The sequence below is a fragment of the Protopterus annectens genome, chromosome 8.part0 (assembly GCF_019279795.1).
Source record: "Protopterus annectens isolate FY-2018-M chromosome 8.part0, PAN1.0, whole genome shotgun sequence".
NCBI classification, from domain to species: domain Eukaryota; kingdom Metazoa; phylum Chordata; order Ceratodontiformes; family Protopteridae; genus Protopterus; species Protopterus annectens.
In genome coordinates, this window is record NC_056741.1 from 900,368,798 (window position 1) to 900,387,482 (window position 18,685).

Genomic DNA, 18,685 nt, shown 5'->3' on the forward strand with positions numbered 1-18,685 from the left:
AGACCACGACGTCACAGGTTGTCAGTTTTGTGCTAGGTTTAATAAAAGAACTATCAAACGCCGTTTTGACTTCGCACGGCATTACTTTGGTAGGAAATTTAATTGCATCATGCCGTCGGAGCAGCCGACAACCGGCATACATACAAAATGCAAGGATAAGGACAGGCAGCCTAGGAACAAGCCAGACTATGAGGCCTTTGCTGGGCTTGTCGCCGGTTCTCCGGTTTTCAGTGAGGCGCCTACGCAGCCCCTGACCACCGCAGAACTGGAACTCCAGAGAGCTGCGGATTCCCAAGCGGAGCCTACTAGGCCGAAGCAGCCATCTTCCGACACTGGAGCAGAAGTAAACCCCGGTGCAGTGGAAACACTTTCGGTTGCAGAAGGTGTCTTCAGACTGACTACACTCACCATTAAATCTTATGCTAAGCTTAAAACTCCTTTAAAACTTAAGACTGTACATCAGTCTATAGTTCAAGGCCCCATGCCTAAGAAACAGATGCTTAAGATGGCTGAAGATTTGATTACCCTAATCAGGGTTTCCCATTCCCCCTCCTGATAAAAGACCAAGAGAAGAGGAGGATTATGCTTCCTCTGACCAGGTTTCAATTTCCTGAGATTCTTCTGAAGAACAGGATTACATTAGATATTGTGGATGATGTTTACTTGGAGTCTAGTTTAAATCCTGACTCTCTACCTCCTGCTCCAGCCAAACCAGACAGATACTACAGAGTACCTGACTCTCTCAAATTCCTTTATAAAAGCCTTGTGGCTGACCCAGAAACAATTTCCCAGGGTCCTAAGGGAGCTAAAGCTTCTATGGCTAAAAATCCTGTGCCCTCTGAAAGGGATTCCAGAGCCCTAGATAGATGGGGAAAGAAAATATAGACCTCAGCAACTCTGGCTATGAGAGCATTAAATTGTCAGTTTCACATGTTGAAATATCAGCAATTCCTAATGTCTCAATTAAATCAAAAAATGAGCACACATACTGACCAGTCTGAATTCAAGGAAATGCAGGGTCTGTTGCATGCAGATGAACAGGTGGGCAGACATACTTTACAATGCGGATTTGATTTGTTGGAAGCTTCCTGTAGAGCAGCTGTTACTGGCTCTGTCATATGTAGACATGCTTGGTTAAAAGAACAAACCCTACCTGATCATGTTAAAGCAAAATTATTAGATGCACCTTACAGCAGGATGTATTTGGTGTCAAAGCAGAAGAGGTTTTAAAGAAAATGGAGGATAAGGCAAAATCTATGCAGATGGTCAAGGATTTTTTGCAGGTACAACCTCCTCGTTTCAGCAGAAATTAGCCAACAAAATACTGGTCCTTTCTAGTTTCAGACAGATCACAGAGGGGCAAATACAGACGACCAAGGGGCAGAGGTCAGTCACAAGGCCCTTACAAACCTCGCCAATGGGGTACTGCTACCCAGAAAGGAGAAGACAGGCCCCAAGCTAGCAGAAGACAAACACAATGACTCAAACTAACAAGCAAATCTCTCCTGGCAGCTCCCTTGGGAGGAAAATTAGCATTTTTTTGTATACAACTGGCACATCACAAAAGACAAATAGGTCCTAAACATTGTCTCTCTAGGATACAGATTCCACTATCATACCTTACCAATGATAAGAGGAATGCCAAGCCTGCCACCAAATCAATGGGCAGAGGCACAAAAACAAATTACAGCTCTCATGGACATGAGAGCTATTCAACAGGTACCTACACAGGAGCAAGGACAAGGATTTTACTCGAGACTCTTTCTAGTCCCAAGAAAGGACAAAGCTTGGAGACCCATTCTGGATCTTTCAATTCTGAACACCTATCTGCAAGTACCAAAATTCAAGATGCTAACACTACAGCAGCTTCTTCCCATGCTGGGCACGAATGCTTGGCTAGTAATGCTGGACATCAAGGAGGCGTACCTGCATATCCCTATCAGACAAAATTGCAGAAGATGCCTCTGCTTTATTGCAGGTTCAGCACATTATCAATTCTCTGCACTGCCCTTTGGCTTATCTACTGTGCCCAGGGTCTTCACAAAATGTCTGGCACCAGTAATTACGTACTGCAGACAAAGAGGAATTCAAATATACCCATACCTGAACGACTGCCTTATTCAAGCAGAAAGCAAGGACTTCCTTTTAAAGCATCTGGCATTTGTCAAACACCTCCTAAGTTGCCTATGGTACACAGTAAACGAAAAGAAATCAAAACTAGTGCCCTCACAAAACATAATATTCCTGGGTGCCAGCTTGAATAAAACGGCCCAGATGGCTTATCTCATGCCAGACGAGCAACAGCAGCCGAATCAATATTTCAAAATAATGGCAACAAAAGACCCAACTCCCTGCAAGAAAAATTTGCAGGCCTTGGGATATATGGCATCTTGCATACTACTAGTACCATTTGCAAAACTGCATATGAGGAAATTACAATGGTACCTGAAAAGCGTATGGACTCAGCACAGCCACAGCTTGGAAACAATGATATCACTCATTCCCTGCCTTTAACAGGAGTTTCTGTGGTGGGCACAGGCATGTCACCTCAACAAGAGTCAGCCTTTCACCTTACCCACAGCCAGGCAAACTATGACAACAGATGCATCAGACTATGCCTGGGGAGCACACATGCAGGACAGTGCATTCAGGGCAAATGGACTACAGATTGGAGGCATCTGCATATCAATCAAAAAGAAATGCTAGCAGTACAGAATGCCCTAACAGCTTTCAAGGACCTTTTACACCCAGGACAACTAATAATAAAGACGGACAATACCACAGTAATGTGGTACATAAACAAGCAAGGGGGGCACACATTACTACTCTCTATGCAGGCAAGCAATGACCTTGTGGAACACTGCACTGTCTTACCAGGTTCAATTACAAGCACAATTCCTGCCAGGAAAGAAAAATACATTGGCAGACTACCTAAGCAGAAACATCATGGGTCCACATGAATGGAAACTAGATCCACAAGTATTTGCAATGATAGCTCAAAAATGAGGACGCCCAGACAGAGATCTGTTTGCAAGCCCCCACAACTACCAACTTAAAAATTTTGCACCAGGATATTCCATCCACAAGCTTGGAAAGTGGACACCCTTTCATTCAGTTGGAAAACATTAACAGTGTATGCCTTTCCTCCACTGCCACTTCTAGCAAAAGTACTGCTGAAAGTCAGATTAGAGAGGCCACAAATGATATTTGTTGCACCAGACTGGCCACACCAGCATTGGTATCCAATTCTAAGGAACATGGCCCACCATGGATTTTACCACAAATTCCTCACCTGCTCACCCAGCGAGACAGTCAGATTTTACACAGCCAGCTCAAGACTTTAAACCTGGCTGCATGGCAAATTACCTAAACAACCAGCCAACACCTCTATCCAAAGCTGTTATGGATGTCATTCTGGAGGCCAGGAGGCCCAGCACCAGGAAAACGTATTAAGACAAATGGAAAAGATTTTGTGCCTGGAACCAGGCTAAAGGCCAAAATCCCCTTGATCCAAACATCCCTCACATTCTACAATATTTAACTGAGAATGTTGCACAATGGACTTTCCTTTTCATCTAAGATCCAAGCCTCAGCAATTTCAGCTTATTACAACACGGATCCTCCTTTATTCTCACATCCACTCATAAGACAGTACCTCAGAGGTGCTAAGAACATAAGACCGCCAAGGAGACCACCAACACCTACTTGGGATCTCAACTTTGTTCTGGAAAAGATTACACTGCCGCCCTACTAGCAGTAACCTCAGCTAGAAGAGTCTCAGAGCTACAGGCACTAATGGCAGTGGAGCCCTTCCTCATTTTTCATCAAGACAGAGTCTCTCTACGAACTAACCCTTTCTTTATGCCAAAGGTGGTATCCAGTGTGGCCCTAAACCAAGCCATTCATTTGCCCACCTTTTTCCCAAATCCCCAGAACAAATGAGAGACTCCTGCACTCTTTGGACATTCACAGGCAATTACGTTACTACTTGGATAAAATTAAGGCTTTCAGAAAAACTGACCAGCTCTTTTTAGCCTATGCTACAGGATCACAAGGAAAAACTGTCTCAAAAAAAAAAAAAAAAAAAAAAAGACCATTTCTAAATGGATAGGGCATTGCATATGATGTCCTTCAAGAATGCAACTGCAGTCCTTACATATGGGTTCTCCTGCCTCAGGCAGCCCCTTGGTCGGCCGGATTCCAAAGTCTGGGTCTGGCGTTGGCTGATGTCACCTCCTCCCCGACGTCAGAGCGGCTGGGGTATAAAAGTATCAGCCGACGCCATCTTCCTCAGTCTTTCTTGCCGCGCGGTGCGCAAAGCAGAAGCAGTTCGCAAGTGCCGGTCGGCCAGCTCCTGTGTTTTCAGTAACTGAAGTCATCAAAAAGCGGTTTGTCTTGTGGTAAACAAATACCTCATAAGGACTTCCATTCTTACTGCCTTCCCTGCCTTGGCCCAGACCACGACGTCTCGGCCTGTGCTGCCTGTGCTTGCTTCAATAAGCGCACACTCAGGTGCCGGGCAGAATTTGCTGAAGACTTTTTTGGCGAAAAATACTCATGTCATGCCGTCGGAACAACCGACAACACATTTCCAAAAAACGGAAGGACCGTGACCGACATTCTCGGCCCGCGACTTCCACCAACACCACGCCAAAACCTACCGCGAGTGCCTCGGTCTCTTCTGAGACGGTTATTCCACCGCTCCAGACTGACGACACCGCTTTATCTTTCACTTCGGCCCCGGAGCCTTCGCCGGTTGTTGATTTTCCTCCAGAAGCTGAAGCCCAAGATTTGCCTGAGACCATACCGGTGGACAAAGTTACTCCAGCACGTGGGTCAGCTAGGCCGCCGATGTCTGTCAATCAAGGCCTACACACGTGCTAAGGCTGCCAGCCAGGCTAAGTCTCACCCTCCTAAAACTTTTCCTCAGGGTCCCACTTCTGATAAACAGATCATGACTTTAACTGCAGATTTAATTTCCTTAATCAGAGGTTCCCAGGCTCATCCTGACAGAGGTTCTCAGCCGCCTTCAGACAAAAGGCCCAGGGTTGAGCAGATAGATACCCTTTCCTCAGATGAAGCCTCTGGTGACTCTGATCACTCAGATACCCAGGAAGAGTCCTTCCAGGCCTACGAGGATTCTGATGCTGAGGAATCTATTCCTTTTGCCTCTCCTCCTGAGGATATTTCTTTTGGGGAAATTCTCCACTCCATGAGAGAGCATTTTCAGTGGCAGGGCCAGGAATTCTCCGACTCCAGGAAACTGCTTCGTACCTTCCTGAAGCTTCCCCAACACAGGCCTTTAGCTATCCTCCAGTGTTAGATGTATTGGATGATGTGTACTCAGATTCGAGTGCTTCTCCTGATTCTCTCCCTCCTGCTCCTGTCAAGCCAGACAGATATTACAGGGTTCCTGAAACTCATAAACATCTCTTTAAGGCCCATTCTGTTGATCTAGAAACTATTTCCCAGGGGCCCAAAGGGGTGGCCACTTCCACGTCCAAAAATCCTTTGCCCGCAGACAGGGAATCTAGGTCCCTGGAGAGGTGGGGCAAAAAAGTTTATACCTCAACCACCCTTGCCATGAGGGCCCTTAATTGCCTTTTTCATATGTTTCAGTATCAGGATTTCTTGATGGATGATTTGCAGAAAAAGTTAGCCTCTCCTGAGCCTTTAGATAGAAAGGCCTTGCAGGATTTGGTTCATAATACACAGCAGGTTAACAATCATTTTCTTCAGTGTGGTTATGATGCATTGGAAGCTTCATGTAGGGCAGCTATGACAGGGGCCGTCATATGTAGACATGCTTGGTTGAAAGAACAGGCATTGCCAGATCATGTTAAAGTAAAGCTTCTAGATGCACCTCTGGAAAAACACAAGCTATTTGGTCCTAATGCTCAGGATGTGTTGAAATCAATTGAGGAAAAGGCTAAATCAGTGCAAACAGTCAAAGATTTCCTCCAGGTTCAGCCACCAAGGTTCAGCAGGAATTTGCCTTCGAAAAATTGGTCCTTTCCAGACGCTGACAAGTTCCAAAGGGGAACAAACAGGCGTGCCCGAGGGAGAGGGCAATACCGAGGCTCCTACAGGGGACGCCAATGGCAACCGACTAATCAGAGAAGTGGCGCAGGGACTTCTACTGCTCCACAGGGACAATCACAATGACTTGACTTTGACACCGCTGACCAAGGCTCAAAGAGAAGCACCTTTAGGCGGAAAATTATCCTTATTTTCAAAAAATTGACACGTTTTAACAAGGGACAAATTTATTCTGGACATAATAGACCAAGGCTACAGGTTCCACTTCCATACTTTACCAACAAGACAAGGCATGCCAAACCTGCCACAAAATCAAAGGGCAGAGGCACTCATACAAGTTTCAAAGCTGCTACAAATCAAAGCAATAGAAAAGGTTCCTCCTCAGGAACAAGGCCAGGGATTCTACTCAAGACTGTTCCTTGTTCCAAGAAAAGAAAAGCAATGGAGACCTATACTGGATTTGTCCGCTCTAAACACCTTTCTCATTGTACCAAAATTCAAAATGCTGACACTACAGCAACTCCTTCCCATCCTGGGCAAGGGGTCTTGGCTGGTTACTCTGGACCTCAAGGAGGCATACCTGCATGTCCCAATCAGACACAGTTGCATAAGATACCTCAGATTTCTTGCAGGGTCAGAGCATTATCAATTCTCAGCATTGCCTTTTGGCTTATCTACTGCGCCCAGAGTATTCACGAAATGCCTGGCATCAGTAATTGCACACTGCAGACTCCAGGGGATACAAATATACCCTTACCTGGACGACTGCCTTATACAAGCGGACAGCAAGCAAGCCTTGACAAAAAACTTGAATTATGTCATTCACTTACTACAGGCTTTGGGATACACAGTCAGCATTCAAAAATCAAGACTACTGCCATCCCAACAAATAATTTTTCTAGTAGCCAAACTAGATACAAAATCACATATGGCTTTCCTCACAGAAGAGAAGCAAGAACAATTACCAGATTACTTCAAAGGCCTAGCAAAGCTCACCCAGATGACTGCAAGGAAAATCCTGCAGGCCCTGGGTTTCATGGCATCTTGCATTCTATTGATTCCACTGGCAAGACTACACATGAGAAAACTACAATGGTACCTAAAAAGTTTATGGTCTCAGCACAGCCACAACTTAGAACCAATTATCCCACTCATTCCATGTCTACAAAGGGAATTTTTGTGGTGGGCCCAAGCAAGCCAGTTAAACAAAGGTATGCCTTTCAACAAACCTCAAACAAGCCAAACCATTACATCAGACGCCTCAGACCATGGATGGGGGGGCGCACATGGAGGGCAGATGCATTCAAGGGCAATGGGCCCCCCGGGAAGTGCAGCTACACATCAATCAAAAAGAGATGTTAGCAGTAATACATGCAATCGAGGCCTTCGGAAAATATCTTCAACAAGGTCAACTGCTAATAAAGACAGACAACACCACTTATGCGGTACATAAACAAACAGGGAGGTACTCATTCTTACCCCCTCTGCAGACTAACAATGACTCTTTGGGAAAAGTCCCTGAAACTGAACATACAGCTGCAATCCCAGTTTGTTCCGGGCAAGGACAATGTTCTGGCGGACAGTCTAAGCAGAAACATCCTGGACCCGCACGATTGGATGTTACATCCAGACATTTTTGCACAAATAACTCATGCATGGGGGAGGCCGGACATAGATCTCTTTGCCTCACACCTCAATCATCATCTGAAAAAGTTCTGCTCGAGGACACACCATCCACAAGCCTGGAAAATGGATGCTCTCTCCTTCAGCTGGAACTCTCTAACAATCTATGCATTCCCACCTCTACCATTAATGAGCAAGGTGTTACTGAAGATCAAAGCACAACAACCGAAAGGCATCTTAATAGCTCCAGATTGGCCAAGACAGCACTGGTATCCATTACTAAGGAGCATAACTTGCACCAAGCCGTGGCCCCTGCCTCAATGGCCTCTGCTTTTGACTCAGCACAATTACAGGACGGTTCATCCCAACCTGCAAACTCTGCAGCTGACAGCTTGGAGAGTTCCTTGAGTTCTCCCCATATCTCTCTCTCCAAGGAAGTTCAACAGATCTTATTGGAAGCATGCAGACCTTCCACCAGAAAATCCTATTCAGCCAAATGGAAGAGATTCAACATCTGGAATGCCAACAAGGGTCAGGATGCATCAGTAATGAGCATCCCACAGATACTAGAATACTTGGCAGAAATGCTGCGTAATGGCATTTCCTATTCTTCCGTAAAAATACACGCTTCAGCAATTTCAGCAAAATACAACACTGATCCACCTGTGTTTTCACATCCTTTGCTAAGACAATTTCTAAGAGGGGTAAAGAATATCAAACCTCCCAGAAAACCACCAGTGCCTGCATGGGACCTCAACTTCGTGTTGGAAAAATTAACTCTTCCTCCTTTTGAGCCAGCAGCATCTTCAGAATTGCAATTTCTCTCCTGGAAAACAGTTTTTCTGTTGGCAATTACCTCAGCAAGAAGAGTATCGGAGATACAGGCCCTCATGGCAGTACCTCCATTTATCATTTTTCATCAGGACAGAGTTTCCTTAAGAACCAATCCTTCTTTTATGCCAAAAGTGATATCCAGGGTGTCTCTAAATCAAGCAATTCACCTGCCTACCTTTTTCCCCAATCCTCAAAATAAAGGGGAAAAGCTGCTGCACACTTGGAACATACACAGACAACTGCTCTACTACTTGGACAGAACAAAGGCCAACAAAGTCTGACCAACTATTTGTAACATACGCTGCTGGAGTGCAAGGAAAGGCAATTTCCAAACAAACAATTTCAAAATGGATTGGACATTGCATCAGATTCTGTTCTTTCCATGGAAAGGGTGTGCCAGCCAATATCAGGCCACACTCCACCAGAGCTACAGCCACCTCCACAGCCTTTCTAAGAGGAGTGGCTACAAAGGACATTCTAGAAGCTGCTACATCGAGCTCCGTGCATACATTTTCCAAGCACTACAACCTTCCTTTATATTCCAGATCCCAAGCAGGCTTTGCTTCGGCAGTCTTGCAGGGCATTTTAGCTACACCATCTTTATCTTAGAGCCTACCACCCCCAGCTTGGCTATGGTATTCAACCCATATGTAAGGACTGCAGTTGCATTCTTGAAGGACATAGTACAGTTTTGCACCTACCATAAGTGTAGATGTCCGATAGATATGCAACTGCAGTCAGGTTTTCCCTCCCTCCTACCCCTCTGTATATTGGGTCCACTTCCCTCCTTTCTAATTAGCTGGGGATATCTGTTACGGTGTATCTGTTTATTACTGTTGTGTATGTGTGGAATTTTTTATCCAGTTCTAAATTTAGCATTCCTTGGGGGGCACCTGACATTTGGGGCAAGAAACACCGAGGAAGATGGCGTCTGCTGATACTTTTATACCCCAGCCGCTCTGACGGGGAGGAGACGACATCAGCCGACGCCGGACCCAGACTTTGGAATCCGGCCAACCGAGGGGCTGCCTGAGGCAGGACAACCCATATGCAAGGACTGCAGTTGCATATCTATCGGACATCTACATTTATGCTAGGTACAAAACTGTACTTTTCTGCTACACGCATCATGGGAAACGGTACCTGCTAACATTAGGTCCCACTCCACCAGGGCTACAGCTACATCAGCAGCCTTTCTCAGGGGAGTGCCAACCAAGGATATTCTGGAAGCTGCAACTTGGAGTTCAGTGCACACCTTCACCAAACACCATCACTTAACTCTATATTCTTAGACTAGAGCTGGTTTTGCCACTGCAGTTTTGCAAGGCCTACTAGCTTCTTCTAACCCTGTTTAACTCCACCTCCCATTCTTAGCTTTGGGATTCTACCCAAGTGTGATGATTGCAGCAGGGTAACACGATGAACATAGTACAGTTTTGTACCTACCATAAATGTAGATGTTCGAGTGTTCACCCTGTTGCAGTCCAGGTTACCCTCCCTCCATCCCCTCTGGACTAGCTGAACTTATCTATACCACGGTATCCTATACTGTCTCTGTGGTGTATTATTTTTATCTAGCTATATATATATATATATATATATATATATATATATATATATATATATATATATATATAGGTTCATAGGTTCATACTAGGCTATCTGCCCAAGGGCATTTATAAGCCTAGCCCATAGTTATTTGGCTTTCGCCACCCCTTTAGTTTGAATAAAACTATGCCCATTATTTTGCTGTGCCTCTGTCAAGCAGTGACACTGAAGTAATCCCTGGGGTATATCTGCGATCCCCCATCCATTGGTCAAGATTCCTCTTGAACAAGGCCAGCGAGGTGCTCTGCCTCACATGTACCGGGATTTTGTTCCACAGCATAGGGAGTCTCTGGGTGATGAATCTGTCCCTCCAGCACATTCTATTAATAACAGTGTCAAGGTTTAAGTCTCCCGCCCTTGTGGTTCTGAGGGATCTAGATTTTTTGAGGTGAAGCATATTATAGGTTCATATTAGGCTATCTGCCCAAGGGCATTTATAAGCCTAGCCCATCTATATATATGTATATATGCATATATGTGTATATATATATATATATATATATATATATATATATATATCTATATATATATATATATATATATATATATATATATATATATATACACATATATATTTTTCCTACTTTTTGGGGGCACCTGACATCTGGGGCAAGAAAAACTGAAGAAAATGGCGTCAGATGCCTCTTATATACCACTGGCGCACTGACGTCAGGGAAGAAGCGAGAGCAACGGACGCCGGACCAAGACTTTGGAATTCAGGCCGACTGCGGGGACCACCTGACGGCAGGATAACCCAAGTGTGATGACTGCAGCAGGGTGAACACTCTAACATCTACATTTATGGTAGGTACAAAACTGTTCTTTCCCATCCCCCTCTTGATAAGAGGCCTAGGCAAGAGACTGACTATGAATCTTCAGATCATGTTTCTATTTCTTCTGATTCCTCTTCTGATCAGGAATATTCTCTTTCCCCCTTATGAGGATTCTGATGCTGAAGAATCTATACCTTCTGCATCCCCTCCTGAGGAGTATTCTTTTGGGGAAACCTTGCATACCATGAGGGAGCATTTCCACTTGGGTGAGCCAAGATTTTTCAGAATCTAAACACTCAGGGATTTCCTTTTACTACCTCAGCACAGGCCTCTAGCCATTCCACTTTTGTTAGACATTGTAGATGTGTTTTCGGAGTCTACTCTGAACCCCGACTCCTTACCCCCAGCTCCTGTTAAGCTTGACAGATATTACAGGGTTCTTGACTCACAAATTTCTTTTTAAAAACCCTGCTGCTGATCCAGAAACTATTTCACAGGGTCCAAAGGGAGTTAAGGCTTCGACTGCAAAAAACCCAACCCCCTCTGACAGAGATTCAAGAGCACTGGCTAGATGGGGAAAAAGGTTTACACATCTGCAACTTTGGCTGTAAGGGCCTTAAACTGTCAGTTTCATATGCTCAAATATCAGCAACATGTCATGGGATTGCTTAAACAGAAAATGTTAAACTCTGAATGTGCAGAAAACAAGGAAATGCAGGATTTATTGCATGCAGCTGAACAAGTTGGAAAGCATACTTTGCAGTGTGGGTTTGATTCTTTGGAGGCCGCTTGCAGGGCCGCAGTTATGGGTTCTGTAATTAGGCATGCTTGGTTAAAGGAACAAAATCTGCCTGATCATGTTAAAGTTAAATTACTAGATGCACCTTTACAGCATGATACTTTGTTTGGTGTTAAGGCAGAAGAGGTGTTAAAGAAAATGGAGGACAAAGCTAAATCTATGCAAACTGTTAAAGATTTTTTACAAGTACAGCCACCTAGGTTTAGTAGACACTGGCCTACAAAACATTGGTCCTTTTCTGTGTCACCGACCTCAAAGGGGCAGATCCAGGCTCCCTAGGAGCAGATCCCAGGCACAAGGTTCATATAGGTCAAAGCAATGGGGTGCTTCTACCTCCAAAGTTTGAGAAGACCAATCACAGACATACAGGAAACAGTCCCCATGACTTCCCCCTGCTTGCACCAAGCACTTATCTACTGGCAGCACCCTTAAGGGGAAACTTAGCACTTTTCTCTCAAAATTGGTACATTATAACCCTGGACAAGTGGGTTCTAATATAGTGTCAAAAGGCTACTAGTTCCACTTCTATACTCTGCCAAAGGCAAACGGCTGGCCAAATCTGCCAAAAAATCAATGGGCAGAGGCACAAAAACAAGTCTCATCCCTCATGGACATGGGGTTTATTCATCAAGTACCAGAGCAAGAGCAGGAACAAGAATTTTACTCAAGACTGTTCATGGTACCCAGAAAGGACAAGGCCTGGAGGCCAATACTAGACCTATCTATTCTGAAGTCAATCCTGGATATTCCAAAATTCAAAATGTTGACTTTACAGCAGCTTCAGCCCATGCTGGGCAAGAATGCTTGGCTTGTGACTTTAGACCTAAAAGAGGCATACCTGCATGTTCCAGTCATGCAGAAGATACCTCCGATTCAAGGCTGGTTCAATGCATTACCCATTCTCTGCACTGCCCTTTGGCTTATCTACTGCGCCCAGGGTCTTTACAAAGTGTGTGGCATCAGTAATTGCATTCTGCAGACAGAGGAAAACAAATATATCCTTACTTGGACGAATGTGTCATTCAAGCAGCGAACAAGGACATTCTTCTTCAACATCTGGCATTTGTGAAAAGACTTCTAACATGCCTAGGGTACACAGTCAACAAAAAGAAATCAAAACTAGTACCCTCTCAAGAGATATTCCTGGGTGCAAGCTTAAATACAACTTCCCAGATGGCTTATCTCACGCCAGACAAAGGCAACTGACTACCTTTTTCAAAATGTTGGCAACAAAGGCCCATTTATCTGCAAGAAAAATTCTGCAGGCTTTGTGGTTCATGGCATCCTGCATTCTTCTAATTCCATATGCAAGACTGCTTATGAGGAAACTTCAGTGGCACCTAAAAAGTGTTTGGACTCAACATTGCCACAGCCTGGAAACAATCATTACTCTCATTCCATGCTTGCAACAGGAGTTACGATGGTGGGCAAAGGCTTGTCACCAGAACAAGGGACAGCCATTCACATTACCCCCAGCCAGGCAGACACTAGCAACGGATGCATCAGATTGTGCCTGGGGGTCCCACATGGCAGGAAGAGGCATTCAGGGAACGTGGTTCTCAAACCAAATGCATCTACATATCAATCAAAAAGAGATGCTAGCTGTTCAAAATGCCCTGACAGCCTTCAAGGACCTACTTCATCCAGGACAACTACTGATAGACAGACAACACCACGGTTATGTGGTATATAAATAAGCAGGGGGGCAGACATTCTTACCCCCCTTTGCAGACTAGCCATGACCTTGTGGGTCACAGCTTTGACTTACCAAATGCATCTGCAGGCACAATTCCTGCCAGGAAAGGAAAATACTCTGGTAGACTAAGCAGAAACCTCATGGATCCCCCCCCCCCGAGTGGAAGCTGGATCTGCAAATCTTCAGCATAACAAGGAAATGGGGATGCCCGGACATAGATCTTTTTGCCTTCCCTCACAATTGCCAACTAAAAAGATTCTGCACAAGGACTTATCATGCACAAGATCATGCACAAGCATGGGAAGTGGACGCCCTATCTTTCAGCTGGGAAAACCTATCAGTATATGCCTTTCCCCCACTGCCTCTCCTCCCCAAGGTACTCCTAAAGGTCAGACAGGAGATGCCAAAGATGATACCGATTGCCCCAGACTGGCCACGCCAGTAGTGGTATCCAACCCTAAGGAACTTGTCATTATACCCGGCTTGGACTTTACCTCAAATACCTCGTCTGCTGACCCAGCAAAACAATCAGATCCTGCACAGCCAACTCAGGACATTGTCCGCCATGCGGCCAAGTTTAATGTAGTCTCACAAACAACACCCCTCAGTAAATCTGTGATGGATGTCATTCTGGAAGCCAGAAGGCCTAGTACTAGAAAGTCTTATGCTGGAAAATGGAAGAGATTCTGTGCTTGGAACCAGGCACAAGGAACTGATACAACTGTCCCAAACATTCTTCAGATTTTGTAATAAGTAACTGAGATGCTGGACAAAGGCCCATCGTTTTCATCAATTAAAATTCATGCCTCTGCCATTTCGGCTCATTACAATACAGAGCCACCACTTTTTTCTCATCTTTTATTAAAGCAGTACTTTAGATGGGCCAAAAATTTAAGGACTCCATGGAGATTACCAATACCTACATGGGGACCTCAACTATGTCTTGGAAAAGCTCACCCTGCCTTCTTTTGAGCCAGCTGCTACTGCTGATATAAAGTTTTTATCTTGAAAAACAGCTCTGCTCGTAGCAATTACTTCAGCAAGACTAGTTTCAGAGCTACAGGCGCTCATGGCTGTGTGGAGCCTTTTATCATTTTTCATCCAGACAGGGTCTCCCTGAGGACAAATCCAACATTTATGCCTAAAGTGGTTTCCAGTGTGGCTCTAAACCAAACTATTAATCTGCCAACTTTTTACCCAAAACCACAGAACAAGGGGGAGAGAATTCTGCATTCTTTGGACGTACACAGACAGCTTAAATTCTACTTGGACAGAACCATCGTTTTCAGAAAGACAAATTACTAGTGGTGTATGCTGCAGGATCACAAGGAAAGGCTATCTCAAAGCAGACTATTTCTAAGTGGTTAGGCAACTGCATTCGTTTCTGCTACTTACACCATGGCAAGCCATTGCCTAAGGGCATTAGGCCTCATTCCACCACCAGAGCTGCAACCACTTCAGCAACTTTTTTCAGGGGAGTACCAACCAGGGACATTTTAGAGACGGCTACTTGGAGTTCAGTGCACACCTTTACAAAGCATGATCATCTGCCACTCTACTCTAAATCCAGGGCAGGCTTTGCCACTGCAGTTCTGCAGGGCCTTATAGCTGCTCCTACTGCTGTCTAGCTCCAGCCCCCCAACCATAGCTTTGGGACTCTACCCAAATGTAATGACTGCAGCAGTGAAACATGAAGAACATAGTACAGTTGTATACACTTACCATAAATGTAGATGATCGAGTGTATTCACTGTTGCAGTCCAGGTTACCCACCTGCCTTCCCCCTTTTTTCTTTGGATCTTATCTTTCCTTCTCTGATTAATACAACCTATGTGGTGTATTTGCTTATAGATGAAAATTAAAATTTATATTGGTGCATTTCAAAATATACATACATATAAAGTTTGGCTACCCTTTTTGGGGGCACCTGACATCTGGCTTAAGAAACACTGAAGAAAATGGTGTCTGCTGCTTCTTTTATACCCCTGACTTCAGGGAAGGGGCGACAGCAACCGACGCAGGACCCAAGACTTTGGATTTCAGGCCAGCTCAGGGCAACCTGCCAGCAGGATTACCCAAATGTAATGACTGCAACAGTGAATACACTCTAACATCTACATTTATGGCAAGTGCACAACTATACTTTCCTACTGCCCGACAACAGAGCCAACCATGTAGTGGAAGGTCAAAAGGCCTAGGCTCAAAGCTTCAGCTGGGCCTCTCCCTGCCGATGTCTTTCCCGAGGTACATGGTAGCCTGGAGATGCGTTCTCTGGATCCTCATGCCAAGACAGTTTTGCAGGCCACCTTAGACCCAGATGACCGCATGTCCAGGGAGGCCTCACAGGCATCTGGTACAGATGTCCAGGATGAACCAATGGTCATTCTGTTGAAGGCCCTATGGGAATCACTAAAATCCTTGTCTTGACCTACCTGTCCCCAAAAATAGGGTCAGACAACAGCCCAATTCAGAGGAGAACCTTTTTCTGAGAACGACAGTGACTCCTTGGCCTACTCCTGTCATATTCCTTCACCATTAAACTGTGCCTCCCCTGAGGAAGAATCTAATGGATCAGACTCTACTTTGGATGAAATCTCTTTTGGAGAAACCCTTATAAAAATGAGAGACCACTTTAAGTGGGGCAGCTGTCAAATGTCCGATGTTCAGAAGAGGTACTATGTCCTAATCCAGGTGTAAACCTCCAGTCTCTGTGCTTTCCCGCTGGTTATTTCTGTTTTTTTGGATGCTTTTGCCTCCACGTCCAAACATCCAAGCTCCCAGCCTCCATCTCCTAAGAAGCCGGGCAGATAATATAAAGTTCCTCAAAACTACAACTTCCTCACTAAGCCCCCTTTTGCTGACCCCTCTTTCATTTCTGTGACCTCAGACAAAGGTTTAAGGTCCCTTTCTTTCACCTCTCTTCTTCCCTCAGACAAAGACAGTAGGCAGCTAGAGAAGTTAAGGGAAAAAGTGTACACTTTGGCTACCCTAGCCTTCAGAGCTTTGAACTGTCAAACATGTATGACCAAGTATTCCCTGGATCCTATGAACTATCAAAAATTCTTTGATGTGCCTGATTCAGAAAAGGCTGTGGCCTCTTCTGTAATTGCATCCTCACAGGTGGCCTGTCACTCAGTTAAATGCAGCTATTATGCGGTGGAGGCTACCTCTAAGGCATGCTTCTGCCTCAGGGTTGAAATGTTTGCATGGTTAAGGCTTCAACCCCTCTCTGCGGACATCAAGGTGAAGCTCATGGATGCACCCCTTGACAATTCCACATTATTTGGTCAGGCTTCAGCTAATATTTTCAAATCACTGCACAAAAAGAGTAAAGAATTGAGACTTCAAACACATCCTGGTCTCACCTGTCCCCAAGATCCATAGGAACTACCCTTCCAAGCAGGTATTTGCCTGCATGCAAACTCTGCCCTCCCAATCTGAGGCCTGCAAGGGGAGTAAAAAAGTGCATCACTTCCTGGCTCCCTCCTTCACCCAGCCGCACAAGCAGTCTTTTCCTGACCGAGCAGGTTCATCCTGACTCCTAGTGATTTCCTGCTCCACCCCTCATTCCTTGCACCTCTCACTATCCCTTCCAGCCTGGGAAACCATCACATGAGACTTCTAGGTGTTGTACATCATGAAACACGACTACTTCATGACATGTCACATGGCTCCTCCCTTCAGGGGTATTCTACAGCCACTTGCAAAACAGCCCCCGTTCCCACAGGTACTGGCAGACCTGCTGGAACAGGGAAATGTTCATTCAGTGCCTACACACCAAAAAGGAGCAGGCTTCTACTCCTGCATGTCCCTGTTACCTAGAAAGAAAGGCTCTTGTAAGACCCATCCTTGATCTCTCCTTCCTCAACATCTTCCTAAAGGTGCCCTCCTTCAAAATGCTAACCCTTTAGCTTTTATTTCCTCTGATATTCCCACAGGGGCCTGTCTGGCGCCCATAGACATCAGACACCTACCTACACATTCCCATTCATCCCAAATTCAGGAAATTTCCTAGTGTCTCTGTGGCATCCTGGCACTTTCAGTTCTTGGCCTTGCCTTTTGGGTGTTCTACAGCCGCAAGAGTTTTCACAAAGTGCTTAGCTTCAGTAGTTGCATACTGCAGACACCAAGGCATTCAAATTTTCCCTTATCTTGACGACCGCCTGTTCCAGGCAAAATCACCCCAGAGGTTCTGCAGATGAACCTCCACTCAGCCATTGCCGTCCTACAAGAATTAGGATTCACAATTTATTTAAAAAAAACTCTGCCCTCACCCCATCTCAAGACATTCACTCTGTCTGGAATCTGCACCCCAGAAATAGTGTCTCTTCCACCTCAAAAGGCACAGGAGCTCTGCCAGACCTTTTCAAACCTCCTTCCCCTGCACCTTTTGTGAGCAAGACAATTTCTTAGGATCATTGGACTGATGGCTTACACCATTCCTGTGCTGCCTCTGGCAAGGCTTCACATGAAGTTTCAGTGGTTCCTGAAGTCAGTGTGGATACAGCATGCCCACCTTCTAGAATTCTAAATTCCACTTCTGCCATGCTTGAAGGAGCTCCTATAGTGTATCCAACAAATGGCCCTAAATCTGGGACTTTCCATCCACCCCCTGGCCCTAACTCAAGACCTCTACACAGATGCTTCGGGTATAGGCTTGGGGGCCTTGCTTCCTCTCAGGTAAAAGATCACATAAATGTAAAAGAAATGACATTGATTCTTGCCCTTCAGTCCTTTCAAACACTTGTATATCAGGTCGATTGACTATCTACATAGGCAACATGATTATTCTCTGCTATGTCAACAATCAGGCGGAGAGAAAGTCATACCTCCTGTGCAAACTCGCTTTGCAGGTTTCATCTTCAGGTTTCTCCAGGCAGACCTCTGTGGCAGGCACTTTCAGCAGATCTCCCACACACAGGCCCATGAATGGATGCTTCACAGGGATGTGTTTCTGGATGGTTGTCCACCTAGTGGGGTATTCCTCAGACTTGTTTGCCTCCCCTTTGAACAGACAACTTCCAAAATTTTGTGCAAGGAAACCTCACCCCCTGACATGGAAAGTAGATGCCCTATCAGTAACCTGGAAGGGGAAGTTTCTGTATGCATTCCCTCCCCTTCTACTCATTCTGAAAGTCCTGAAGATTCAGCTGGACAAACTAAAAATCTTGCTGGTGCCTCCTGTTGACCAAAACAGCATTGGTTTCCCCCTTCTCCTGCACCTAGCCAAGGCCATTAATCACAAGTTACCTCAGAGTGGACCTGAGGATGGTGCTTGCATACATCACTTTATGGCCTACGTCCGATAGCGGA

General features: G+C 45.2%; 1 protein-coding gene across 1 annotated transcript in view; it reads left to right on the forward strand.

The window, feature by feature from the left end:
* Positions 1-18,685, forward strand: part of KMT2B (lysine methyltransferase 2B) — a gene marked incomplete in the record, with an annotated part of 4,527,268 nt that overhangs the window by 922,169 nt on the left and 3,586,414 nt on the right.